Below are 27,572 nucleotides of genomic sequence, written 5' to 3' on the forward strand. Positions count from 1 at the left end.
TGCTGGGACCCCAGTTATTTACAATATATATTAATGATTTGGACGAGGGAATTGAATGCAACATCTCTAAGTTTGCGGATGACACGAAGCTGGGTGGCAGTGTTAGCTGCGAGGAGGATGCTAGGAGGCTGCAGAGTGACTTGGATAGATTAGGCGAGTGGGCAAATGCATGGCAGATGCAATATAATGTGGATAAATGTGAGGTGATCCACTTTGGCAGCAAGATCAGGAAAGCAGAATATTGCCTGAATGGTGGCCAATTAGGAAAAGGGGAGATGCAACGTGACCTGGGTGCAACGTGACCAGTCATTGAAAGCAAGCGTGCAGGTGCAGCAGGCAGTGAAGAAAGCGAATGGTATGTTAGCATTCATAGCAAGAGGATTTGTATAGGAGCAGGGAGGTTCTGCTGCAGTTGTACAGGGCCTTGGTGAGACCGCACCTGGAGTATTGTGTGCCGTTTTGGTCTCCTAATCTGAGGAAAGACATTCTAGCCTTAGAGGGAGTACAGAGAAGGTTCTCCAGATTGATCCCTGGGATGGCAGGACTTTCATATGAAGAAAGACTGGATAGACTAGGCTTATACTCGCTGGAATTTAGAAGACTGAGGGGGGATCTTATAGAAACATATAAAATTCTTAAGGGGTTAGATAGGTTAGATGCGGGAAGATTGTTCCCGATGTTGGGGAAGTCCAGATCTAGGGGTCATAGCTTAAGGATAAGGGGGAAGTCTTTTAGGACCGAGATGAGAAAACATTTCTTCACACAGAGAGTGGTGAGTCTGTGGAATTCTCTGCCACAGAAGGTAGTTGAGGCCAGTTCATTGGCTATATTTAAGAGGGAGTTAGATGTGGCCCTTGTGGCTAAAGGGATCAGGGGGTATGGAGAGAAGGCAGGTACAGGTTACTGAGTTGGATGATCAGCCATGATCATATTGAATGGCGGTGCAGGCTCGAAGGGCCAAATGGCCTACTCTGCACCTATTTTCTATATTTTCTATGTTCTATTCAATGAAGATAGGAACTAGTCGAATCTAAAATCCAAGTCCTAGGTGATTAATTGTTTTCAATATTAATAACTAATCAAGAAGGGTCTCGACCCGAAACGTCACCCATCCCTTCTCTCCAGAGATACTGCCTGTCCTTCTGAGTTACTCCAGCATTATGTGTCTAACTTCAATTTAAACCAGCATCTGCAATTCTTTCCTACACACTCAATAACTAATGTGATAATCATGACTAGGATTTGAGTATTAATTAGCTCTTCTGTTGCTCCATCAACTCCATTGATTGTACATATTAAAACTGTCTTAAATTTGCATTGATTTTTGGAATTTTGTCCTGGTTTCAGTTAAATACTCCGAAAATAATCTTTGCAACAAGTCATCTTATTTTCTCTCAAGTAACTTGTGCTTTCCTAATATATATCATCTAAAACATTTTTTTTTTAAATTAAAACCCATTCTTGGCATTAATTAGCCATATTATTTTTATTCATGAGTATTCCTAGTCATCTCATCCAATTGGTGGTAGTCCAAAATCATTTTTTAAATTTTGGTCAATTGTAGAAACATAGCTCACTCATTTTGTGCAATGGGAAAGAGTTGGTTTATAATCATAGGCTCTTTGTCATTGGCTCTTTGAGGGTAAAATTTGACATTATGTTTGGAAATGATGTAGTCTTAAGTGAAACTTGAATCTTAACACCTTAATGCAAAGAAAAATATGAAGGAGCAGGAGGAGAGTTGACTGTGTTAATGGAAATGTAAGAAAATAACTGCAGATGCTGGTACAAATCGAAGGTATTTATTCACAAAATGCTGGAGTAACTCAGCAGATCAGGCAGCATCTCAGGAGAGAAGGAATGGGTGACGTTTCGGGTCGAGACCCTTCTTAATGGAAATAATATATCGAAAGGTATGAGGGCGGACAGAGATTGATAGTTTTCTGGATATACAGGGAAAACATGAATATGGGGATAATGTCGATGAATGGGAGAGCAGGCTCAAAGGGCTGGATAACCCATTCCTGTTCTTATTTCTTATGTTTTTAGGAACATAGATGCCAAATTTTGCTGGATATATTTTGTTGTCCAGATTTTGTTAAAAGTTTTGAGAGGCATTGTATTTTGGAGAATCGAAAGAAAAGAAGAACAAAGTTCAAATAGATGGGAACCTGGAACAGCTCTCCTTCATGGCTAAATAGCTTAATAAACTCCTGCAGAGATACTTATTTCAGGAAAGTTAATGTGTGCTGAGTTAATTTATCTCAACTGGAAAAGCAGTGGGCTATATGAGTGGTCCTGAAATATGGAATGCCAATGTTGGCAGCTTTCCACTTTTCCTTATGCTGATTGCTCTAAATCACCTTTATAAATTTATCACCATTACATACAAAGATGACACTCAACTCTTGATACTTCATGACTGAATTAGTTGTAATGATTTAAAGTAGGACCCAAAGGATTACGATGTAATAACTGACTGCCTCTCTATCTTTTATATTTTATGCCGAGTACCATAGGTTATTGGTAGAATTAACTTCATTTTGATTCTGCAGATTATCTAAATAATGTCCAAATGAATAATACCCAAGCAACCAGTCAATCTCCTGAAGTCCATGCTGAGATAGAAATTGAAAAAGAAAATATCAGACAGGTTTGTATACATCAAATCAAACGTTGAAATATAGTCTCAAGGTTTGTATGCCCAGAGACCTGAAGTAAGAGGTTATTCTGCTGTTTGCTTGTCTAGGCAAAACTATCATTTACATTCATCTAAGGGAAATAACAGAGTTTTAATGCCGTTATTCTCAGTTATTGCATGGGAGTAACAAAATAAGCACCACACATTAAAAAAATAGGCACAAAAATTAGATTTGCATTTTCCCTGCTGCAAAAAATCATGTCGTCCAAATTTCAGTGTCAGTGAGAGGGATGGTTTAACATTTGTTGCGTTTAGTTTGTCTGCAATGGTGCAATTAAATGTAAACTGTTCACGTAATGATTAGTAATCCTATTCTTGTGATTCTTTTCTTTTCTGCTGTGTGCTCGTTGGTTTTACTTTGTCACGAAGCATGATATGGTAATTAAATGACTGGACTAGTAATCCAGAGGCATGGGCAAACAAGATCAGTGTTGGGGTGGGATAGAGAATTAAAATGACAAGTGACCGGAAGCTCATGAGTCCTTACAAACTAAACAGGCATGTTCTGCTAAGCAGTAATCCAACCTGGGTTTTGTTTTTCCAATGTAGAGAACATTACACTGTGAGCAATGAATGCAATTCACATAAATACTGTGGCTACCAGAACAGAACCGAGGCTACGTCTCCTGCAGTGAGTGACTCTTGCCTTGATACCCCAAAGCCTTTTTCCATCTACGTGACATGTCAGAATGGTGATGGAATACTCTCAATTTGCCTGGATGCGTGTAACTCCAAGAAAATTTCAAGAAAGTCAACACCAGGCTGAAGCAGCCTGCTTGAATAGCACCTCATTCATCACCCTAAATATTCATTCTCTCTACCATGGGTACACTATGATTGCAATATGTACCATCCACAAAATGCACAGCAATTACTTGTCTATCCTACATCAATTGCAATTTCCATTCCATTTACTTTTATTTACAATAAAGGTAGGAGCAGCAAGAACACCACCTCCTATAAATTCACCATCTTGACTTGACAGTTCTTTCAGTGTCACTGAATCTAAATCCTGGAGCTCCCTTCACAGCAACATTGTGGAAGTACCTTCACGAAGAATACAATAGTGGTCCAATATTGGAGGATACAAGTAAGGAGTACAGGGGATGTAGGAGTACACGTAGGAGTAGCAGCTCCCTGTACAAGAGAGTGCATGATTGTTCTGCAAGTATTTCCATCTTTAACTTAATGTCGAGATTAAATTGGTATGATGAGATTTTAGTAGATGTCCTTCGTCAAATATTTCATTTTGAATTTTTCTTTAGGAATACGAGCAGAAGTTATTAAAGATCAAAGCAGATTATGAAGCAGAGCAGAAATCTAATGTGAAGCTGCAAGAAGACATTGAAAAACTAAGAAGTTCTTTTGAAGTGAAGCTGGCACACATTGAAGCCTTTGATAAGGCCACTGGTATGCTGCATGGGTCAGGGTTTGAAGTATTTCAATGTAAATGTTATTTGTGTGCACTACCCAATGATGAATGTGTCAACAAGAGTTCACAATAGTTGATGTGGAGTCGCATACACTAACTCTGAGATAACTTAGGAATTCAATAGCTTTGTATGTTTTGAAATCCGATTCTAAATTTTGAAGCCAATGAATTCAGTGCATGACAGGCATGCACATCTGTAATTGCAATAGTATGATTGCAAATTGGTCTTCGCAATTATTTGTGCAGGTGAACATCTATTTTCAAATCTTTTGAGACTTTTCCTGAAGGTTGCGCATCATTATGTATGCTTTTTTTTTACATAAGATGCCTTCAATAAAATGGATCTGATACTTGGGTTGCTTTTCATAGATACATTGAAATTAGGTGCAGGAGTAGGCCATTTGGCTCTTCGAGCCAGCACCGCCATTCAATGTGATAATGGCTGAACATCCACAATCAGTACCCCGTTCCTGCCTTCTCCCCATATCCCATGATTCCGCTAGCCCTAAGAGCTCTATCTAACTCTCGTTTGAATGCATCCATTGAATCGGCCTCCACTGCCTTCTGAGGCAGAGAATTCCACAAATTCACAACTCTCTGGGTGAAAAAGGTTCTCCTCATCTCAGTTCTAAATGACCTACTCCTTATTCTTAAACTGTGGGCCCTGGTTCTGGACTCCCCCAACATCGGGAACATGTTTTCTTCATTTAGCGTGTCCAATCCCTTAATAATTTTATATGTTTCTATAAGATTCCCTCCCATCCTTCTAAATTCCAGTGAATACAAACCCAATCGTTCCATTCTTTCATTGTATGACAGTCCCGCCATCCTGGGAATTAATCTCGTGAACCTACGCTGTACTCCCTCAATAGCAAGAAAACCCTTCCTCAAATTAGGTGACCAAAACAGCACACAATACTCCAGGTGTGGTCTCACCAGGGCCCTGTACAACTGCAGAAGGACTTCTTTGATCCTTTTGGTTTTTCAGGATATTCTTAATATATATTTTGCTCACTGACCCACCAGTGCTCGTTTACTTTTATTTGATCAAAGGGAATTGTTCAGGGCAATGCATTAATGAGAATCTCGACAGATTAAATGAAACTGTGACCTTAATATTATTTGACAGAGCAAATGTGTTAGACTGGTAGTTGCAAGAGATGCTTTATTTGTATTGCTGAAAGGTGGTACAATTTCACTAAGGCTACAGATGTTTTTGCTGTAGTTGGTTCAAAAAGGGTATCTGTCATTTAAAAAAATCAGGAAAGATTACAATTTCTTCTGCACAGCATATTTTTGTTAGCTGTGCAACAGAACTTAATTTAACATTGTCCTGACAAAGGGATTCAGACTATTAACATTGACTGTTTCTTATTCTACAGATACTGCCTGGCATGCTTAGTTTTTGTAGCATTTTCTGTTTTTGTTTCAGAATTCTAGCATCCATATATTTTAAAGATGTAAAACCCAGATGGCTTTTTGGGTACTTTTGTGTACATTTCCAAAAAAATGTTCAGGGTCCCTGCTTGTATGATCTATGTTGGCACAAAACTGCCAGCCATGTGCATGTCAAAAAATACATAATGCCTTGACACCATTTGAAAAAAATCTGTGTACATTCGAGGCATGCGCTCATCACAGGACACTTGCACCAAATAGAGGCCATTTTTGTTATTAGTTAAATGGGATCATGAGCTGCATGGAATCAGGACCTTGACAGGTTGAGTCATCAGCAGTGGTGCAATACCATTTGGTAAGAGTGAGAAGTGAGCTTCCAACTGGGTTAGAGAATTGGGGTCATGTTTGTAATTGATAAGAGGTAGTGCTGAAGGTTGGGTAAATAAGCAAGTTGTATGATGTTGGATGTAGGGGTCAATTAACCATTTGATAGATGGTCCCTGCAGTTCAGCCCAATCCGACCCTGCTATAATCCCATATCAGATATTACCTTCGTCCTGTCCATCCTTAGTTTAGTTTAGCTTAGATATACAGTGTGGAAACAGGCCCATTGGCCCATCAAGTACGTGCCGACCAATAATAGGATAGCTCTATCCTACCTTACACACTAGGGACAATTTACGCAAGCCAATTAACCTAGAAACCTGCATGTCTTTGGAATGTGGGAGGAAACTGGACCACCTGGAGAAAACTCATTCGGTCACAGGGAGAACGCAAAAACGCCATGCAGACAGCACCTGTAGTCAGGATCGAACCTGGGTCTCTGGCGCTGTAAAGCAGCAATTCTAGAGCTGCGCCACTGTGCCCGCCATCTTCTCCTTAAACTTAAAATTATCTTTTTCACAGTTCTGACAATCTGAAAGATTAACTCTAGTTCTCTTTTCACATATGTTGCTTGACTTGTTGAATGCTTTGAGCATTTTCTATTTTCATTAAGAGGAGCATTCTGAATTTTCCAGCCAAGTCTGTCACCTGCAGGGGATGGATTTCCCAAGATACATGCTTTGATGGGCACACAAACAGCAAATTTAAATATTTATTGAAATAAATAAATTCATTAAAAAATTATAGAATCATAGAATGATACAGTGTGGAAACAGACCCTTCGGCCCAACTTGCCCACACCGGCCAACAATGTCCCAGCTACACTAGTCCCACTTGCCTGCGCTTGGTCCAGATCCCTCCAAACCTGTCCTATCCATGCACCAGTCTAACTGTTTCTTAAATGATGGGATAATCTCAGCCTCAACTATGTCCTCTAGCAGCTTGTTCCATATAACCCACCACCCTTTGTGTGAAAGGGTTACGCCTCGGATTCCTATTAAATCTTTTCCCCTTCACCTTGAACCTATGTCCTCTGGTCCTCGATTCCCCTAATCTGTGCAAGAGACTGTGCATCTACCCGAGCTATTCCTCTCATGATTTTGTACACCTCTATAAGATCACCCCTCATCCTCCTGTGCTCCATAGAATAGAGACCCAGCCTACTCAACCACTCCCAAGAGCTCACACCCTCTAGTCCTGGCAACATTCTCGTAAATCATTTCTGAATCCTTTCAAGCTTGACAATATCTTTCCTGTAACATGGTGCCAGAACTGAACACAATATTTTAAATGCGGTCTCACCAACGTCTTATATAAACAACTGCAACATGACCTCCCAACCTCTATACTCAATACTCTGACTGATGAAGGCCAAAGTGCCAAAAGCCTTTTTGACCACCTTTTCTACCTGTGACCCGACCTTCAATGAACCATGCACCTGTACTCATAGATCCCTCTGCTCTACAACACTATCCAGAAGCCTACCGTGTAATGAAAACATTGGACAATATTGCCTGAAAATATTAATAAGAGTGCAATTAAACATTCCAATTCAAATTGTTAGTTACTTTGAATTGAAACACACACACTGATTATATACAGCAAATGCCCACAACTTCCCCCAGTGCGCACACTATTCTCCCACTACCTACATCATCCTATTCCTTTCCCCTCCTCCTTATGCATCCACCCATATTCCTCCCTCCTGCTCTACATTTTATTCCTTATCTAGCATCCTTTTGTCTCCTTTTCATCTATAGCCTTTGTCACTATCTACACCTAACTGCCATTCCACCCTCACCGACCTGCATCTACCTGGCTTTGCCAGCCTTTTCCCCATCCTTACCTCACTACTCCAGCTTTTTCCCCCACTGCTGTTCCATTAGCCTGAAGAAGAGTCCTGACCAGTCTGTTCATTCCCCTCTACAGATGCTGCCTGAGCCACTGAGTTCCTCCAGCACTTTGTTGTATGCTCAGACTTTAAACTTTCGAGATACAGTGTGAAAACAGGCGCTTCGGCCTACTGAGTCCCTGCTGGCCAGGGATTCACCCATACACTAACCCTATCCCCCCACTCAGATTCCAACAACTGTAGTCTCTTAGAGATGCAAAGCATTGGCTGGGTAAATGGTTTTGTTTGGTTGTTGAAAATATACACAGAACACATTGAGATTATTATCACGCCTATGCATTTGTTGGAACTGTACGCTGCTAAAAGTTGACGCCATTTTGATATGGTTCTAAAATATTGCCGGCCTAAAATATAAGAGAATATGCTGATTTGTTGTTAGGGAACTTAATGGTTCTCAATTGTTGAGTGATAGTATGCACAGCTTATGTAACTGATAACATTACAAACAAATCTCTGCCTCCTTAGATGCACCTCCATTTGAAGAAAGCACCTGTGCTGTGGAGATAACACAGCCATTTAGTGTTGAATTAGCGGATGTGAGTGAAATAGAACAGAAGCTAGATGTTGCTATGGTAAATATTATTATTACACTGGCATTAAACATGCACCTGTCTTTCAATGAGTCATTTTGCTGTTTAATATGTTGAGATATAATTCAGGGTTAAAGAGGAATACCCCAATAGCCAATTTGAAATGTGAGATAGCCACCACCTTTTTGGCCATTTCTCATCACTAACCAAGAGATAAAGTTGTATTGGACCATAATTGACTCTAATATAACCACTGGATATAATCTGTACTTTATTATATGTTTATGTACTTAATGTCCGGATTAATACATTTGAAACAATGGTGGCAAGTGGTTTGTAGTGAAGAAAGGGCAAAGTTATTTCCTTTCAGGAACATAAAATGTCAATAATACAGGAAGTTATTTACTAATGTGGCTCTGGAAAGCAACAGCTTGGATAATTAAAATGCGGATCAATGTCTTCACATTTCCGGTGCATTAGAAATGCATATATTCTATTATCAATAAGTTGATTTCTGAAACTGTACAGGTGGATCCAGTTTTGAATGACTGAGAATTGAATTTCTAGCTACGATGCCCTACTCTCGTGCTACAGAGCAGTAACAGTTCTGTAAAATGGAGACAGGTCGTGCCAGGGAATCCCCCTATAGTTATCTCCCAAGCTGCAGTGCTATTAAGACACAATAGAATTAGAAGAGAGAGTTTGGAACCAGAAAGTTCAGTTTCCTCTCTTTCTCAAGGCAGCCAGTTTCAGAATCGTAGCTAAAGGAAATGATTTGGAAATGCAGCAATTAGTGCTGCTGCTGCACAGCTTCAGTTTCCCAGATTTGATCCTGAGCTCAGATACGTAGGAAAGAAAACTGCAGATGCTGGGTTAAATCAAGAAGGGTCTCGACCCGAAACGTCACCCATTCCTTCTCTCTAGAGATGCTGCCTGACCCGCTGAGTTACTCCAGCATTTTGTGTCTACCTGAGCTCGGATACTATCTGTATGAAATTTGCGCAATCTCCCAGCAAACCTTATCCTGGGTGCTCCAGTTTCCTCCACTTCTCATAGGTTAATTCGTCATTGTAAATCAGCCCTAATATAGGTGGGTCGCAGGAGAATCGGGGGGGGGGTTGTTAGACACGTGTAGAAAATAAGTTGGGGGAGAATGGAAGTGATGGGTATGCTCTGAGACCTAGCATAGACATGATCTAATGGCCCTCCTGTGCCATTCAAGAAAAATTGACAAATAAATACAAGGGGTTGCCATTTCTTTTGTCCTGTCCAGAATCAAACCAGATACAGGATCTGGAAAGGACATCAAGAACTGGGGCCCTTGTTTGCAGTCTAGTAATGATAATGATACCTTGTTCATTTAGCAATTTAATCAAGGAATCAGAGGAGGAAAAATAGTTTTTAAAACTCTGCCTCTGTATTTTAAAGTCCAGTCCAAAATAAATGGAAGGCAAATACAATTATATAAGAATGTTATAACCTTAAAAAAAAAGAGCTCAGAGCACATGTGTCAAATTCAAGGCCCGCGGGCCGAATCCGGCCCGCCACGTCATTTTATGTGGCCCGTGAGAGCTTAATTGTCATGGGTCGAATATCTTTTAAGTTACAGACATTTTAAACTTCAAACGTTTCATTTCTAAACACATTTTTTAAAGGCCTCTCCTCACTCACTCACACAAACAAGATGGACGCCGTTAGCGGAGCCGCCCGCCCGCAATCACCGCCCTCACTCCCCTCACTCTCCCACACCTGGGGGACACTCCCGAGCAGGAGGGAGATGGTTGGACTGATGGTCCGCTCATCCGTCCCTTCAACCCACGCCACGGCGTCCTCGAGTCCCCCCTCCCGCCCGGGCCCAGCACCGTTACCGCACACAAGCCGCAGCGCAGCGGGCAGCTTCTTCACCTCCTCCTTCAGCGGCCGCTTCCACCGATGGCGGCGTCGACGAGGACCGCTGCCACCGACGGCCCCGTCACTACTTCAGAGAGATGGCGGCCGCCTCATGCTCCGCCATCTTGTGCGCGCCTCCCGCCGCGCCTCTCTGCTCTCTCCCCACGCTTCTCTCCCCGCGCCTCTCTCCCCGGCCCGCCTCGAGTAGTCCCACCTCCGCTGCCCGACTCGAGTAGTCCGGAGCTCCCTCCTCCTCCCTGCACGCTCGGCAAGTGCCTTTCGCCACCAACGGCTCCACGGAGGGGAGTGGACATGGGGGCCGAGTGGGTGGAGGGAATGAGGGTGGGGGGAGGAGAGAATTGGGGGGGGGGGGTGGGGGGAGGAGAGAGTGGGGGAAAGGGGGTGGTGGGGAAAGGGAGGGGGAGTGAGAGTGGGTGAGGAGAGAGTAGGGGGAGAGTGGGACTGGGGAGGGGGACAGCAGGGTTGGGGGAAGAGAGAGTGGGGGTGGGGAAGGGGAACAGTGGGGGTCAGAGAAGAGGGGAGAGTGGGAGGAGGGGGAGGGTGGGAGAATGGGACTGTGGAAGGGGGTGGTGGTGGGGGTAACAGAGGGGGGGGGGAAGGAGACAGTGGGGGGGGAGGAAAGGGGGAGAAGATGGGTGGGGGAAGGCGACAGAGAGTGAAAGGGGGAGGAGGGGGTGGGGGAGGAGAGAGGGGGTGTGGGGGGAAGAGGGTGGTGGTGGGGGAAGAGAGTGGGGGTGGGGGGAAGGGGAGAGTGGGGGTGGGAAAGAGGGGACAGTGGGGATGGGGAGGGGCAGTGAGAATGGGGGTGGGGCGAGTGTGTGGAGGGATGGGTGGGGGTAGGAGGGGGGTGAGAGTGGGAGAGAGAGTGGGGCTGGGGGAGGAGAGAATGAGGGGGTGGGGGGAGGAGAGAATGGGGAAAGGGGGATGGTGGGGAAAGAGGGGTGAGGGAGAGTGCGAGTGCGGGTGGGAGGGAGAGTGGGACTGGGGAGGAGGGCAGAGTGCGGGTGGGGAGGAGGAGGGGTGGGGGAAGGGGACAGCGGAGGAGGGGGGAAGGGGACAGCGGAGGAGGGGGAAGGGGGACAGTGGGGGTCAGGGAAGAGGGGAGAGTGGGGGGAGGGAGGAAAAGGTGGGTGAGGGGGAAGGGGACAGCGAGAGTGAAAGGAGGGCGATGGTGGGGGGAGGAGAGAGGAAGTGTGGGGGCAAGGGGGGTGGTGGTGGGGGGAAGATAGTGGAGGGTAGGGGGAGAGTGGGAGGGAGGGGGACGGTGAGAATGCAGGTGGGGCGGGTGGGTGGAGGAGAGGGTAGGGGTGGGAGAGGGGAGGAGAGAGTGGGGGAGGCGGGGGTGGGTGAGGAGGGGTGGAGGAGAGTGTGGGGCTGGGGGAGAGTGAGAGTGGAGTTGGGGGAGGAGAGAATGTGGGGAGTGGGGGGGAGAGAGTGGGGGAAAAGGGGGGCCAGTTACAACCGGCCCTTTGAGGGCAACCATAATGCTGATGTGGCCCGGGGTGAAAATGAGTTTGACACCCCTCTCTTAGAGCTTGGTCCAACATTGATAAAATCATATTTAATACTGTGCGTCAGTTCCACTTTGCTGCCCATATCCCTCACTCCCTCAATGGACAAAACTCTCTCAATCTTAAATATACTTGGTGACTGAACATCCATTCGTTCCTCCAATGTTGGAATTCCAAAGATAAGCAACCCTCTGTGTGAAGAGATTTCAGCTCATCTCAGAACAAGGAGGCTGATTCCTTATCCTGAGACAGTGCTTGCCTGAGACAATATAGTTCTGGATTCTTGTCATCCACTTGGATGATCAATCACTAAATTGTCTGTCTCAGTGAAACAGAAAATATAGAACAGTACCGCGCAAGAACAGGCCCTTCAGGCCACAGTCTGTACCAAACATGGTGCCGAGACCAACTCTTGTCTCCCTGAACATAATCTGTATCTCTCCATTCCCTGTATATCCATATACTTATCAAAAGTCTCCTAAATGGCACTATCATATCTTCCTCAATCACCACCCCTGACAGCTTGTTCCAGGCACTCAATTACATCTCTTTTAAATTTTAACCCTCTCACCTTATAACAATGCCCTCTAGTATTTGATTTTTTCATCGTGGGAAAAAGCTTCTGACTGTCTGCCCCATCTATGCCTCTCATAATTGTATATACTTCTTCAGGTTTCCCCATAACCTCTGGCATTCCAGAGAAAATAATCCAATCTATGCAACTTCTCCCTGTAGCTAATATCCAATCCAGTCATCATTCTGGTAAACCATCTCACATTCACCCAATCTCCAGAGAGCGCAGACCAAAACTATGTGCATCTTTCCACATGTGGTTTCACTGAACCTGTACAATCTCAGCAAACATCCTTTGTTTCAATCCCAATTTTTTTTTTTACCCTACTTCCTAATTGCTTGCTGCACTTGCTTATCTTCTTTTTGCACGTCCTGAATCTACACAAATCCATTGCATGCAAACATTAACCAGTTTCTCAGTTTAAAAAATAAATACCTCTCCATATTCACTGAATGGCCTTTTTGTTAGGCCAAGGGAAGGGCCACTATTTTTATACAACAATACAAAAGGCCCAGCAACTATTTTTTATATAATGAGTGAAAATAGTTTATAAAAAATATGAAACAAAGTGCACATGTAAAAAGGACACAGCCACTTAGTGACAGTACTATGGAGGATGGAACATGTATTACCAATCCTTTGAGACAAAAGAACAAATATTTCATAGGTCAAACAACATTGAACGTTTTTGTTTGTAGATCTTCCTGATATAAATGTACTTGCAAATGAGAGTCCTCAATGGAATCTTGTAAAGGAGGATGCAAGTTTTCATGTAAATGAGGATGACACAGTGGCTGGGTAGGCTTATGTCCATATTATTATAAACAAGGTCATCTTTCACAGATTCTCATCTGTAGTTCCCCAGAAATCACCAATGGTGCAGGTGCCTTACACTGCTAATTAAACTATGGCTCTAAATGACACCATGATTCTAAATGCCAAATGGGGCAAATAGAACTAGCTTAGATGGGGCCTCTTGGTCGGCATGGACAAGTGGCACCAAAGGGCATGTTTCTGTGCTGTTTAGATCTGACTCTATAGCTCTAAATTGAGTACATCCAACTCCAGATAGTCATGGAGAGTCTAAAGTCTACGAATGTATCACCAATCCCTTCGTCTTTACCAAAAATATTTAACCAATTACCAACCTGTAAAATAAGATAGAAGAACATACAATTTTGTACATTGGGTGTATTTTTAAAATTTGAAATTAATGAACGTGTCTTGACAAATACAAAACATTGCTCTAATAATTTGGTTTTGTTATCAAATGTTTCAAGTTGATAGAACCAGAGCCTGAAATAGCTCAACAAGACACAAGCAGCAGGAATGATACGGAGCCTTATGAAGAACAGCATTCTCTTGAAGTGCCTCCAGTAAAGGGAGAAATTGCAGAGGAATATTCTACAGCTGCTTCATCACCTGCCACCTTAGACCAGGACGAGGTACTTGCAAGGTCTGTTCTACGAAGCGTGCCATTATTACCTCGATAATATGCACTTATTTTGGAAAATTTTGCATGTATAGATTGCAGCATTTTCAATTTCCTGGAAGAGGTTTACTGTCTCATCTGTTTACAGTCAACTGGATTATTATGTAAATAATACTTATTACTCCTGAAGTTATGTGTATAAAATTATAAAACATTTTTGCCGAAACAACTACAGCTCTCTTCCAGGTCTAATTTAGAGAACATTGTTCACATTATGTACATTTTTAATAATTGTTCATTTGTTTACTGTAGACAATGCATAATATTCACATTAGGACTTGTTCATGAGGCCATTGTGCATCAAAAGCAATCCCAATTCTCATATTGGTAGAAGTGCTGTTTTATACCAATGGTAACATAGGAACATCTGTGCGTGATGCATAAACAAAATGTGGTTATATTTATCCCTATAATTTTTATAAATACTATTCCCAATTTACTATTTAACTAGTGTTTTCTTCACACCTCATATTACACTGGCCTGATGTAAATGAGGCTGATGCCTCAAATACCAGCCACTGCTTCATCCTAGATGTTGGTCATAAGCCGATGTGCACCAATAGTCGGCCACAAAATGTCAACGTCAACTCCTTTGTGCAAGATGTGTTAACAAAATTATTTATTGTTCACTGTAGGCTGAAGATGTTGGAGAATGAGGTTGTAGGGGGAGAACAAGCCAAAAATACAGAACTTAAGGAGAAAAGGAAACGGCGCAAGAAATATGCTGATGAGAGGAAGAATCAGCTTGCAGAAGCAATGAAACACACAGATAGGGATGATCCTACTATCTTGATCAATGTCTATGAATCTATTCAAGATGAAGTTCGCGCAAAAAGCAAAAATATTAAAAACTTGCAGAGAAAGGTAATATTTTTTTAGGTTCTGGGTAATATTTAGTATTCAGACTTATTTGTTGATTGATGAACCTTTGCATTTCAGATGACATGCATACTCTGGTGTAATCTTGAATTAACAACTCTGTCCCTGGCATCATTTGCAACAATTTAGAAACATAGAAAATAGGTGCAGGTGTAGGCCATTCGGCCCTTCGAGCCTGCACCGCCATTCAATATGATCATGGCTGATCATCCAACTCAGTATCCTGTACCTGCCTTCTCTCCATACCCCCTGATCCCTTTAGCCACAAGGGCCATATTTAACTCCTTCTTAAATATAGCCAATGAACTGGCCTCAACTACCTTCTGTGGCAGAGAATTCCACAGATTCACCACTCTCTGTGTGAAAGAAAACGTTCTCATCTCGGTCCTAAAATACTTCCCCCTTATCCTTAAACTGTGACCCCTTGTTCTGGACTTCCCCAACATCGGGAACAATCTTCCTGCATCTAGCCAGTCCAACACCTTAAGAATTTTGTAAGTTTCTATAAGATCCCCCCCTCAATCTTCTAAATTCCAGCGAGTACAAGCCGAGTCTATCCAGTCTTTCTTCATATGAAAGTCCTGCCATCCCAGGAATCAATCTGGTGAACCTTCTCTGTACTCCCTCTATGGCAAGAATGTCTTTCCTCAGATTAGGAGACCAAATCTGTACGCAATACTCCAGGTGTGGTCTCACCAATGCCCTGTACAACTGCAGCAGAACCTCCCTGCTCCTATACTTAAATCCCCTCGCTATGAATGCCAACATACAATTCGCTTTCTTCACTGCCTGCTGCACCTGCATGCCTACTTTCAATGACAGGTGTACCACGACACCCAGGTCTCGTTGCATCTCCCCTTTTCCTAATCGGCCACCATTCAGATAATAGTCTGCTTTCCTGTTCTTGCCACCAAAGTGGATAACCTCACATTTATCCACATTATACGTGGATAGACGTATCCAAAGACGTCTCCAAAGACGTACAGGTATGTAGGTTAATTGGCTGGGTAAATGTAAAAATTGTCCCTAGTGGGTGTAGGATAGTGTTCATGTACAGGGATCGTTGGGCGGCACGGACTTGGAGGGCCGAAAAGGCCTGTTTCCGGCTGTATATATATGATATGATATGATATGATATGATATGATATGATATGATATGATATGATACTGCATCTGCCATGCATTTGCCCACTCACCTAACCTATCCAAGTCACGTTGCAGCCTCCTAAGATCCTCCTCACAGCTAACACTGCCCCCCAGCTTCGTGTCATCCGCAAACTGGGAGATGTTGTATTCAATTCCCTCGTCCAAATCATTAATATATATTGTAAATAGCTGGGATCCCAGCACTGAGCCTTGCGGTACCCCACTGGTTACTGCCTGCCATTCTGAAAAGGACCTGTTTATTCCTACTCTTTGCTTCGTGTCTGCCAGTCAGTTCTCTATCCAGATCAATACTGTGCTTTAGGTTTGCATACTAATCTCTTATGTGGGACCTTGTCGAAAGCCTTCTGGAAGTCCAGATATAACACATCCACTGGTTCTCCCTTATCCACTCCACTAGTTACATCCTCGAAAAATTCTATAAGATTCGTCAGACATGATTTACCTTTCATAAATCCATGCTGACTTTGTCCAATGATTTCACCACTTTCCAAATGTGCTGCTATCCCATCTTTAATAACTGACTAGCATTTTCCCCACTACCAATGTTAGATTAACTGGTCTGTAATTCTCCGTTTTCTCTCTCCCTCCCTTTTTGAAAAGTGGGGTTACATTAGCTACCCTCCAATCCCTACCCTCTCCTCCACCCACCCTCCCCACCTGCATTCTCACCGTCCCCCTCCCCCCCACTCTCCCCCTTCCCCCCCACTATCTTCCCCTCACCACCACCCCCCTTCCCCCCACACTTCCTCTCTCCTCCCCTCACCCTCCTTTCACTCTCAGTCCCCTTCCCCCTCACCCACCTTTTCCTCCCTCCCCCCACTCTCTCCTCTTCCCTGACCCCCACTGTCCCCCTTCCCCCCTCCTCCACTCTCTCAACCCCCCACCACCACCCCCCCCCCCACCCCTGCTCTCCCCTTCCCCCCACCCCTCCTCCTCCCCACCCGCACTCTGCCCTCCTCCCCGGTCCCACTCTTCCTCCCACCCGCACTCACTCTCCCCCACCCCTTTCCCCACCATCCCCCTATCCCCCACTATCTCCTCCCTCACCCCTCTTTCCCCACCATCCCCCTTTCCCCCTCTCTCCTCCCCCCACCTCATTCTCTCCTCCCCAGCCCCAATTTGCCCTCCCCCACCCTCCCTTTCCACCACTCTCTCCTCCCCCAGCCCCTCTCCCACTCCTCTCCTCCCCCCCACCCTCACCCCCCTCCTACCCCCACCCTCCCCTCCACACACTCGCCCCACCCCCATTCTCACTGCCCCTCCCAACCCCCACTGTCCCCTCTTCCCCACCCCCACTGTCCCCCTTCCCCCCACCCCCTCTCTTCCCCCCACCACCACCCCCAACACCCCTACCCCCAACACCCCTTCTCTCCTCCCCCACCCCCTCCTCCCCTTTCACTCTCACTGTCCCTTTCCCCCCACCCACCTTCTCCCCCTTTCCTCCCCCCCACTCTTCCCTGACCCCCACTGTCCCCTTCCCCCCACCCCCACTCTCTCTTCCACCACCACCAACCCCTTCCCCAGTCCCACTCTCCCTCCCACCCCCACTCTCTGCTCCTCCCGCCCTCCCCTTCCCTCCACTCTCCCCTCTTCTCTGACCCCCACTGTTCCCCTTCCCCCCCACCCCTCTCTCTTCCCCCAACCACCCCCACCCCTGCTGTCCCCCTCCCCAGTCCTACTCTCCCCCTACTCTCTCCTCACCCACTCTCACTCTCCCCCCTTTCCCCACCACCCCCTTTCCTCCACCCTCACCCCCCTCCTACCCTCACCCTTCCCTCCACCCACTCGACCCCCACGTCCACTCCCCTCCGTGGAGCCGTTGACGGCGAAAGGCACTTACCGATCGTGCAGGGAGGACGAGGGAGCTCCGGACTAGAGGCGGGCGGCGACTACTCTGGGAGCGTCGGGAGGGGAGAGAAGCGAGGGGAGAGAGGAGCGCAAAAGATGGCGGAGCGTGAGGAGGCCGCCATCTTTCTGAAGTCGCGTCGGGGCCGTCGGTGGCAGCGGCCCTCGTCGCCGACCCGCCATCGGTGGAAGCTGAAGGAGGAGGAGAAGAAGCTGCGCTGCGGCCTGTGTGCGGTAACGTTGCTGGGCCCGGGCGGGAGGGGGGACTCGAGGACGCCGTGGCGTGGGTTGAAGGGAAGGATGAGGACCATCAATCCGACCATCTCCCTCCTGCTCGGGTGTGGGAGAGCGAGGGGAGGCGGTGATTGCGGGCGGGCGGCTCCGCACTAACGGCGTCCATCTTGTTTGTGCGAGTGAGGAGAGGCCGTGCCCTCTGTGGTGACGTCAGACGTACAGCACTTTAAAAAATGTGTTTTAGAAATGAGAGTTTTAAAGTTTAAAATGTCTGTAACTTAAAAGATATTCGACCAATGACAATTAAGCTCTCACGGGCCACATAAAATGGCGTGGCGGGCCTTGAGTTTAACACATGTGCTTTAAACTGTACATTTGAGCAGCAAAAGATGCACTGCTATCACCCTTCTTCGACCATTCTCTCTGAATCATCCAAGAAGGACTTTAGCTCTCTGCTTGTTACGCCTGCATTTCCAAGCCTCATTCTTGCACAAAATTGCTATTAACTATTTCATACCATTCATTTAACATTGTGTATTCCACCTCAAAGTACTGCTGAGTCTCAGAAAGGCTGGAAAACCCTCAACTTACTTGAAAACAGTTGATTGGAGCCAGGTTTCTGAAATACTGTAAATTTTGGTGGCTTTAAAGTGCACTCAGCATGCACACTTTAAAAATATTTAAAATATAACCCTCTGTTCCTGCATCGGTCTGAAAGGACTGTAAAAGTGTTGAGTGTTGGATTTAGTAAACATACTCTGCTCTATCTATTCACAACACATAACATGGAAAAAGAGGGGTTTAGGATCTTAAGATACATATTTTTTAAATCCCATAATTCAGACAAACCTTGTTGCATTGAAATGAAATGAGACAAAAGTTACAGTACAAAATCAGAGGATTGTTTTACTCATAAAACGGCAACCTTCTATCTTAATATATCTTAATCTATCAAACAGTATTTTTTTCACTTCGTGAACTTGTCCAATTTCATTTTATTCCATATTCCATGTTTGTAATAATGTCTGATAAGCAGAACTTTGGGATGTTTATAAATTATTAATTATTTATCATTCATTTTATTTAAGCCAACGGTTGCTGAGATAGAAATTTCTGATCTGCAATCTGAGTTTGAATTTGAGCGTATTGATTACCTGTCTACCATAAGGAGGCAGGAGCGAGAAAACATTCTACTGCAGCAAGTCCTAGAAAGAATCCAGCCTTTAATTCGGCGTGAATGTAACTACAGCAATATAGACAAAATGAAACGGGAATGTTTGGGATGAAGAAAGTGGTTGCTGGAAACTACCAGAAACAGTTCTTCAAAAGATCACGCTGGTAAGTGGTAGTGGACATCTTGGGTTAAACGTTCAGGTTTATTGTTGTCCCATGCACTGATATACAGTGAAAAGCTGTGTTTCACATGTTATCCACTCACACTCCCTCCACCGGCTTGTCATCTTCCACAGTCGGTTCGGACCAGACGGGATAGCCTTTGTTCCCCTCACGCATCGATGAGCCTTGGGCGACCATCATCCTGTCGCCAGTTTGTGGTTTGTCCACTGTCGGTAGGTACTCACCACTGCTGACCAGGAGCACCCAACAAGCCTTGCCATTTCAGAGATGCTCTGACCCAGTTGTCTGGCCATAACAATTTGGCCCTTGCCAAGGTCGCTCAGGTCTTTACTCCTGCCCATTTCTACTGCATCCAACACATCAACTTCAAGAACTTACTGTTCACTTGCTGTCTAATATATCCCACCCCTTGACAGGTGTCATTGTAACAAGATGGTACTTTGGAAACGTATAAGATTATTAAGGGGTTGGACACATTAGAGGCAGGAAACATGTTCCCAATGTTGGGGGAGTCCAGAACCAGGCGCCACAGTTTAAGAATAAGGGGTAGGCCATTTAGAACAGAGATGAGGAAAAACCTTTTCAGTCAGAGAGTTGTGAATCTGTGGAATTCTCTGCCTCAGAGGGCAGTGGAGGCCAATTCTCTGAATACATTCAAGAGAGAGCTAGATAGAGCTCTTAAGGATAGCGGAGTCAGGGGGTATGGGGAGAAAGCAGGAACGGGGTACTGATTGAGAATGATCAGCCATGATCACATTGAATGGCGGTGCTGGCTCGAAGGGCCGAATGGCCTACTCCTGCACCTATTGTCTATTGTCATAAGACAACCAATGTTATTCACTTCACCTGTCACTGGTCATAATGTTTTGGCTGGATCTGAAGAAGGGTCTCGACCCGAAATGTCACCCATTCCTTCTCTCCAAATGCTGCCTGACCTGCTGAGTTACTCCAGCATTTTATGATACCTTCATAATGTTTTGGCTAATAGATGTTCTCAGCATTGTAGCGCATCAGTTCCTTAGAAAAAGTTAAATGTCTGCATTGGGGTAAAGGTGAATCGGACAGTACCCTAGCTAATGGAAAGACTGTTCAGAAGCTTCATGGCGCAGGGGAAGAAGCTATTCCTGTGTTCTGAACATGGTGGTGAACGCTTTTATGTTTCTACCTTCTGCCAGATGGGAGCAGGGAGAAGGATTAGCCGGGGTGAGATAAGTCTCTGGTTATGTTGGCTGCTTTCCTGAAGCACTGTGGAGTGTAGATGGAGTCATTGGTGGGAAGTCTAGTCTCTCTGATGGGTTGGGCTGCATCTACAACTCTCCTCAATTTTTGTGGTCTTGTGTAGAGCTGTTCGCAAACTAAGCTGAGTTGCCACCCAACAGTATGGGTTCTATGGTACATCCGTAACCAAACTATGCTTTCCATGAACCAGGTAAGTTTAAAGCATGGGAACCAGGATACTAGTGAATTGAAAGAGAGTGCAGGAACAGCATTTTCTATGTTTTTAACTGGGGTCCCAGTGAATATGAGAGGGAGAAGGGAAAATCGGAAGTGTCAGTATTACAGTATAGCAAAGGGGATTACAGAGGCATGAGGCATGAGGCAGGAGCTGGCCAGATTTGACTGGAAGGAGACCCTAGCAGGGAAAACGGTGGAACAGCAATGGCAGATATTCCTGGGAATAATGCAGAAGTTGCAGGATCAATTCATCCCAAAGAGGAGGAAGGATTCTAAGGGGAGTAAGAGGCACCCGTGGCTGACAAGGAAAGTCAAGGACAGCATAAAAATAAAAGGGAATAAGTATAACATAGCAAAGAAGAGCGGGAAGCCAGAGGATTGGGACTCTTTTAAAGAGCAACAGAAGATAACTAAAAAGGCAATACGGGGAGAAAAGATGAGGTACGAAGGTAAGCTGGCCAATAATATAAAGGAGAGTAAAAGCTTTAGGTATGTGAAGAGGAAAAAAATAGTTAAGGCAAATGTGGGTCCCTTGAAGACAGAAGCAGGGGAATTTATTACGGGGAACAAGAAAATGGCAGACGAGTTGAACCGGTACCTTGGATCTGTCTTCACTAAGGAAGATACAAACAATCTCGCAGATGTCCTCATGGCCAGAGATCCTAGGATGACGGTGGAACTGAAAGAAATTCACATTAGGCAGGAAATGGTGTTGGGTAGACTGATGGGACTGAAGGCTAATAAATCCCCAGGGCCTGATGGTCTGCATCCCAGGGTACTTAAGGAGGTGGCTCCAGAAATCATGGATGCATTGGTGATCATTTTCCAATGTTCTATAGATTCAGGATCAGTTCCTGTGGATTGGAGGGTAGCTAATGTTATCCCACTTTTTAAGAAAGGAGGGAGAGAGAAAATGGGAAATTATAGACCAGTTAGTCTGACATCAGTGGTGGGGAAGATGCTGGAGTGAATTATAAAAGACGAAAATGCGGAGCATTTGGATAGCGGTAACAGGATCGTTCCGAGTCAGCATGGATTTATGAAGGGGAAATCATGCTTGACTAATCTTCTGGAAGTTTTTGAGGATGTAACTAGGAAAATGGACTGGGGAGAGCCGGTGGATGTAGTGTACCTTGACTTTCAGAAAGCCTTCGACAAGGTCCCACATAGGAGATTAGTGTGCATAATTAGAGCACATGGTATTGGGGGTAGGGTACTGACATGGATAGAAAATATGTTGGCAGACAAAAAGCAAAGAGTGGGGATAAATGGGTCCCTTTCAGAATGGCAGGCAGTAACTAGTGGGGAACTGCAAGGCTCGGTGCTGGGACCACAGCTATTTACAATATACATTGATGACTTGGATGAAGGGATTAAAAGTAACATTAGCAAATTTGCAGATGACACAAAGCTGGGTGGCAGTGTGAACTGTGAGGAAGATGCTATGAGGTTGCAGGGTGACTTGGACTGTCTGTGTGAGTGGGCGGATGCATGGCAGATGCAGCTCCAACCAACTTAAGAAACTCAGCACCATCCAAGGTGAAACATTTGATTATGTTGCCAAAGAAATGCAGCACATGATAAAACACACCAGTCAAATGATTTTGTCTAATAACTATCATTTTTTATTAATTGTGATTAGTTCAAACAACTCAAAGATTCACAATGTATTTCAAAATAACTCTTAACTCTTTAACATCAATCTGAAGAAGGGTCCCGACCCGAAACATCATGTATCGATTTCCCACCATGAATGGTGCCTGACCAGTTGTATTCCTCAAGCAGTTTGGTTTTAGTTCAAGATACCAACATCTGAAAGCTCTTGTGTCTCTCTTTAACTCTTTAGTTCCCTCTATTACAAGTATAGCTAGACATTACTTACCCAAATCCTCTTGCAGTAAAAACCAACCTACCCTTTGACTTCTCAATTACTTGTTATATTGAATATTAATTTTCAGTGATTTGTGCATAAGGACAGCCAGGTGTGTATCGATGTGGCATGGCTGCAGTTGTTTTGAAAGGAGGCTCACATCATCTTCTCAAGGACAATTAGCATTGGAGTCAACTTGTGAATTTTCACTGAATGCTGACTTTACCAGTAATGTCCACACCCTGTGAATGAATAAAACAAACAATAAAGTTCAATTGTGCATAGATTATTTAATAAGAGAACATAGATGGAGATGGTGTTGCCTGAAGATCCTTCAAGAAATGCAGGGTAAAATTCCCAGCATTAGGTTATGTTACTAGGTAGTAATGTCAAAATGTTGGAGATTCTAGTCCATGTGAGATGAGCACAGACTCTAGGCTGAGGATTTAGTGTTATTATCAAGAGGGTGATTCACCACCAGGGGTGATGATTTTTTACTGTAATATTAACCTGACATTTCTATGCCTGTTCTTTTGGTTAAAGTGCATCCAAATGATGTTGTTTGGCTGACGTTTTGCCCCTAGCATCACTAGAAAAGAATGAACTGATTATTTATTTCATTTATAATAGTCATTTAGTCTACTAGCAAGTCTTTGGGATGAGAGAAAAGACTAGAGCTCCCAGGGCAAGAACATGCAAACTCCACACAGACACCACCCAAGGTCAAGATCAAACCCATGTTTCTTGAACTGTGAGACATCAATGCTGACTGCTAAACCTTTGTGTCATCTAGCAAACAACTTGCGATAGATAGTTTAAAAAGAACCTGGAAATATTGTAAAATAAATGCTTGTAATATATGTTCATAAATGGAAATAACATTGGTGAACATTTAAAACTGTGAATATGAATGGCAACTGTGGATTATTACTTTAAAATCAAATCCACAATTAAATTAGTTCAACTATTGGTTTCCCCATTGAGTTCTTATAATAATTTGTTTTTCTGTTACATCTGAAGAAGATCATTTCAAGTCATAGAGTGATACAGTGTGGAAACAGGCCTTTTGCCTCAACTTGCCCACACTGGCCAACAAGTCTCACCTGCCGGCGTTGGGTCCATATCCCTCCAAATCTGTCCTATCTATGTACCTGTCTAACTTTCTGAAATATTGGAATAGGCTCTGCCTCAACTAACTGGTCTGGCAGCTTGTTCCATACACCCACCACCATTTATGTGAAATGTTACCCCTCAGATTCCTATTAAATCTTTTCCCCCTCACCTGAAACCTATGTCGTCTGGTCCTTGTTTCACCTACTCTGGGCAAGAGACTCTGTGCATTTACCTGATCTATTCCTCTCATGATTTTATATATCTCAATAAGATCACCCCTCATCCTCCTGTGCTCCAAGGAATAAAGTCCCAGCCTACTCAACCTCTCCCTATAGCTCAGGTAACATCCTTGTAAATCTCTGTACCCTTTTCAGCTTGACACCTTTCCTATAACATCGTGCCCAGAACTGAACACAATACTCTAAATGCAGCCTCACCAACATCTTATACAACTGCAACATGACCTCCCAACTTCTATACTCAATACTCTGATGAATGCCATATCATGTAATATCACAAATAGCTCTCATCAGTTCGCTGAAGAAAATGAAATCTTACTCAAGCAATCTTAATCAATACTGAAGGATGAATTATGAATTAAAGATGATGAAAGTCAGGAACTGTTTTCTGCTCCTGCTGATGCTCATGAAGTTTCATTATTTGAAGTTAAGTGAATCTAAATTTTGGAAGTACACTTTAATATTAACATTCACTGTAGTACATGGAGACAAGGCATGACATTAGACACACAGACAGTCAGAATGACTAAAATTTCAACTCTCTTTAGGAAGCCTCAAGATTATTTTATTAACTTTAGTAATGTAGGAAATTGAGCAAACAATTTTCACACACAAGATCTTTCGAAAAGCAGTACAAAACTAACTAGATCATATTTTTTATTTATATTGCACGAAGAATAAATATATTTTCCAGGAGTTCCCCACATTTCCTGGAAGTTATGTCATAGTCTCTACTATATCCACCTCAAACAAATCAGGCCTTGTATCCCAGAATGAAAGCAGGTCATTCTAGATCAAGAGGGGCAGTCTAAGAAGAAGTAAAGAAACCGATGTACAGGAGAGTGCAGGCACCTTTGCTTTCAGATACTGCACAATGGAAATGTTAGAATGGGTAGAAAACCTTTGTGTGCATGGATCTGGATAGCCTCCAGGTGCAGTAGAGAGGCAGCGGAAGCAGAATGCCACAAGGACAGGAAAGTAGCCTCATGAATCCAATTGACATCCACTTTCTATGAGTCATACTGCAGCCACTGGCCTGACCCTCCAGAGCAACTAGAATAAGCAAAACAATTAAATTAATGTACCAGGGAGACACTGCCTTAATGAACTAGGGTGATTAGGCTGAACACAATATTGGCTTTGTTCCATTTATAAATATGTTTTGGGGTGGAGAATGTGTTGGCTTTTATTTTTGCATTATATTCAAGAGAATGGTATGATGGTGAGAAACAAAAAAAAGAAAAGGCATCTGGGATTGTTGATGAAAGGAGGAATTGGTATTAAGATTGGTGATACTACATTTGAAGTACAGGAAGTCTCTTATATACCAATTCCATCCTGAGAATTGTTGGTAAACTATTTTTTACTGGTCAGAAACAAACTATTTGAATGATTAACAGTGACATTTATCTGTTGTGTAGTTGCAATGGTACAGAATCAGAATGTCCCAAAATCTAATGCTGTAGAATGAACCGCTGGCCAATGAGTTTTGAGGCATTTGTTTGAACTTGAGTAGATAGGATGAGTCTACACACTTCAGAATTCATTATGCTACTACCATCAGTAGTTGTATCATCAATGAAGATAAGTAAGTCAGTACCTTCAGCAGCCCAGGCCATAACATCCCCACCACCGTGTTTCACAGATGAGGTGGTATGCTTTGGATCTTGGGCAGTTCATTCTCTCCTCCATACTTTGCTCTTGCCATCAACTCTGATATAAGTTAATCTTCGTCTCATCTGTCCACAAGACCTTTTGCCAGAACTGTGGTTGCTCTTTTAAGTACTTCTTGGCAAACTGTAACCTGTCCATCCTATTTTTGCGGCTAACCAGTGGTTTGCATCTTGCAGTGTAGCCTCTGTATTTCTGTTCATGAAGTCTTCTGCAGACAATGGTCATTGATAAATCAACACCTGACTCCTGAAGAGTGTTTCTGATTTGTCAAACAGGTGTTTGGAGATTTTTCTTTATTATAGAGAGAATTCTTCTGTCATCAGCTGTGGGTGTCTTCCTTGGCCTGCCAGTCCCTTTGCGATTAGTAAGCTCACCAGTGCTCTCTTTCTTCTTAGTGATGTTGATTTTGGTAAGCCTAAGGTTTGACTGATGTCTCCAACAGTTTTATTCTTGTTTCTCAGTATCATAATGGCTTCTTTGACTTTCATTGGCACAACTTTGGTCCTCATGTTGATAAACAGCAATAAAAGTTTCCAAAGGTGATGGAAATACTGGAGGAAAGAGTAGGTGCTGAGAGCTCTTATACTTGCATGAAGGAGGCAATTAAACACACCTGAGCAATTACAAACACCTGTGAAGCCATGTTTCCCAAACATTAAGGTGTCCTCAAATGGGGGGATTTTGTATAAGCACTGCTGTGATTTCTGTTGTGATATTGCTTGGGACTACTTTGTGTATCCCAAGGACTACTTTGTATGCCTGTGTATATAAGTGATTGGTGTGATTAGGCGGCCACTCTGGATCCAGGCGGCCTTGGAATAAACAGCCTGGAGTACAAGCTGCACCATGATCACATTTTAAACACGTGTACTCGTGGTCCGTCCAGAGTCACCAAAGCTACCGGACCACGAAGAACAACATGGTGGCAGCGGTTTGGGTGTTTAGCCTAGAAAAGGAAAACAACAAAAAAAACAACAAAAAAGGTTAACAAGTGCATAAAAAAGAGAAGGTGGTTAACAAAAAGGAACCCAGCAAAAAGGTTAACAGGAAGAAAAGATAGAGCCCTAAAGAACGAAAAAAGTTTCCCGCTCGGTAAGGGGCCAATATATGTAGGTATACTTACCTGCTCAGTAGTCAGCGCCGAGCTGCCGACGTGACGCTGCAAGCTGCAAAGGGCGGTGTGTGAAGGCCCACATCGCGCCCCAGCACCTGTGCAGGCCCGGGATTAGGAGCCTGCGACTGCTTCGCAGGGGAGAGACTGGAGGCGACCGGGAGACCCGACACCCAGGGAGGTGTGCGGTGACCGGGGAAGACCGACACCCACGGAGGTGTGCGGCGACCAGTAGGACCGACACCCAGGGAGGTGTGCGGCGACCGGGGGAGGCCAACACCCACGGAGGTGTGCGGCGACCGGTAAGACCGACACCCACGGGGGTGTACGGCGACCGGTAAGACCGACACCCACGGGGGTGTGCGGCGACCGGGGGAGACCCGGAGGAGACCGACACCCAGGGAGGTGTGCGGCGACCGGGAGAGACCAACACCCAGGGAGGTGTGCGGCGACCAGGAGAGACCCGGAGGAGACCGACACCCACGGAGGTGTGCGACGACCGGAGGGACCGACCACCCGCGGAGGTGTGGCGACCGGTAAGGCCGAGGCACTGCGTACTTACCCAGGCGCGGCGACAAGAGTGTCGGGACGGCCCTGGGTCAGCGGCTGCGCGTTCGAATTTGAGCGGCAGCGGCCGGGAGCACCTGTGGGCGGGGCCGGGAGCACCTGTGGGCGGGGCCGGGAGCACCTGTGGGCGGGGCCAGCGCGCACCACAGCGGCAGCGCGTTCAATGTTGAGCGGCAGCTGCCGGGGAGCACCTGTGGGCGGGGCCAGCGCGCACTGC

General features: G+C 44.6%; 1 protein-coding gene and 1 pseudogene across 1 annotated transcript in view; one reads left to right on the plus strand and one right to left on the minus strand.

The window, feature by feature from the left end:
- The window catches only part of LOC144608086 (centrosomal protein of 104 kDa-like), a 49,553-nt gene extending 31,426 nt beyond the window's left edge, over window positions 1-18,127 (minus strand). The window contains exon 1 of the mRNA XM_078425412.1: window positions 17,732-18,127. The gene's annotated coding sequence lies outside the window, so the exon portion shown is untranslated. The remainder of the gene's footprint in view (window positions 1-17,731) is intronic.
- Window positions 1-27,572, plus strand: part of LOC144608087 (kinesin-like protein KIF17) — a 46,758-nt pseudogene that overhangs the window by 9,386 nt on the left and 9,800 nt on the right.

Source organism: Rhinoraja longicauda, chromosome 30 (assembly GCF_053455715.1).
Source record: "Rhinoraja longicauda isolate Sanriku21f chromosome 30, sRhiLon1.1, whole genome shotgun sequence".
Classification (NCBI taxonomy): Eukaryota; Metazoa; Chordata; class Chondrichthyes; order Rajiformes; family Arhynchobatidae; genus Rhinoraja; species Rhinoraja longicauda.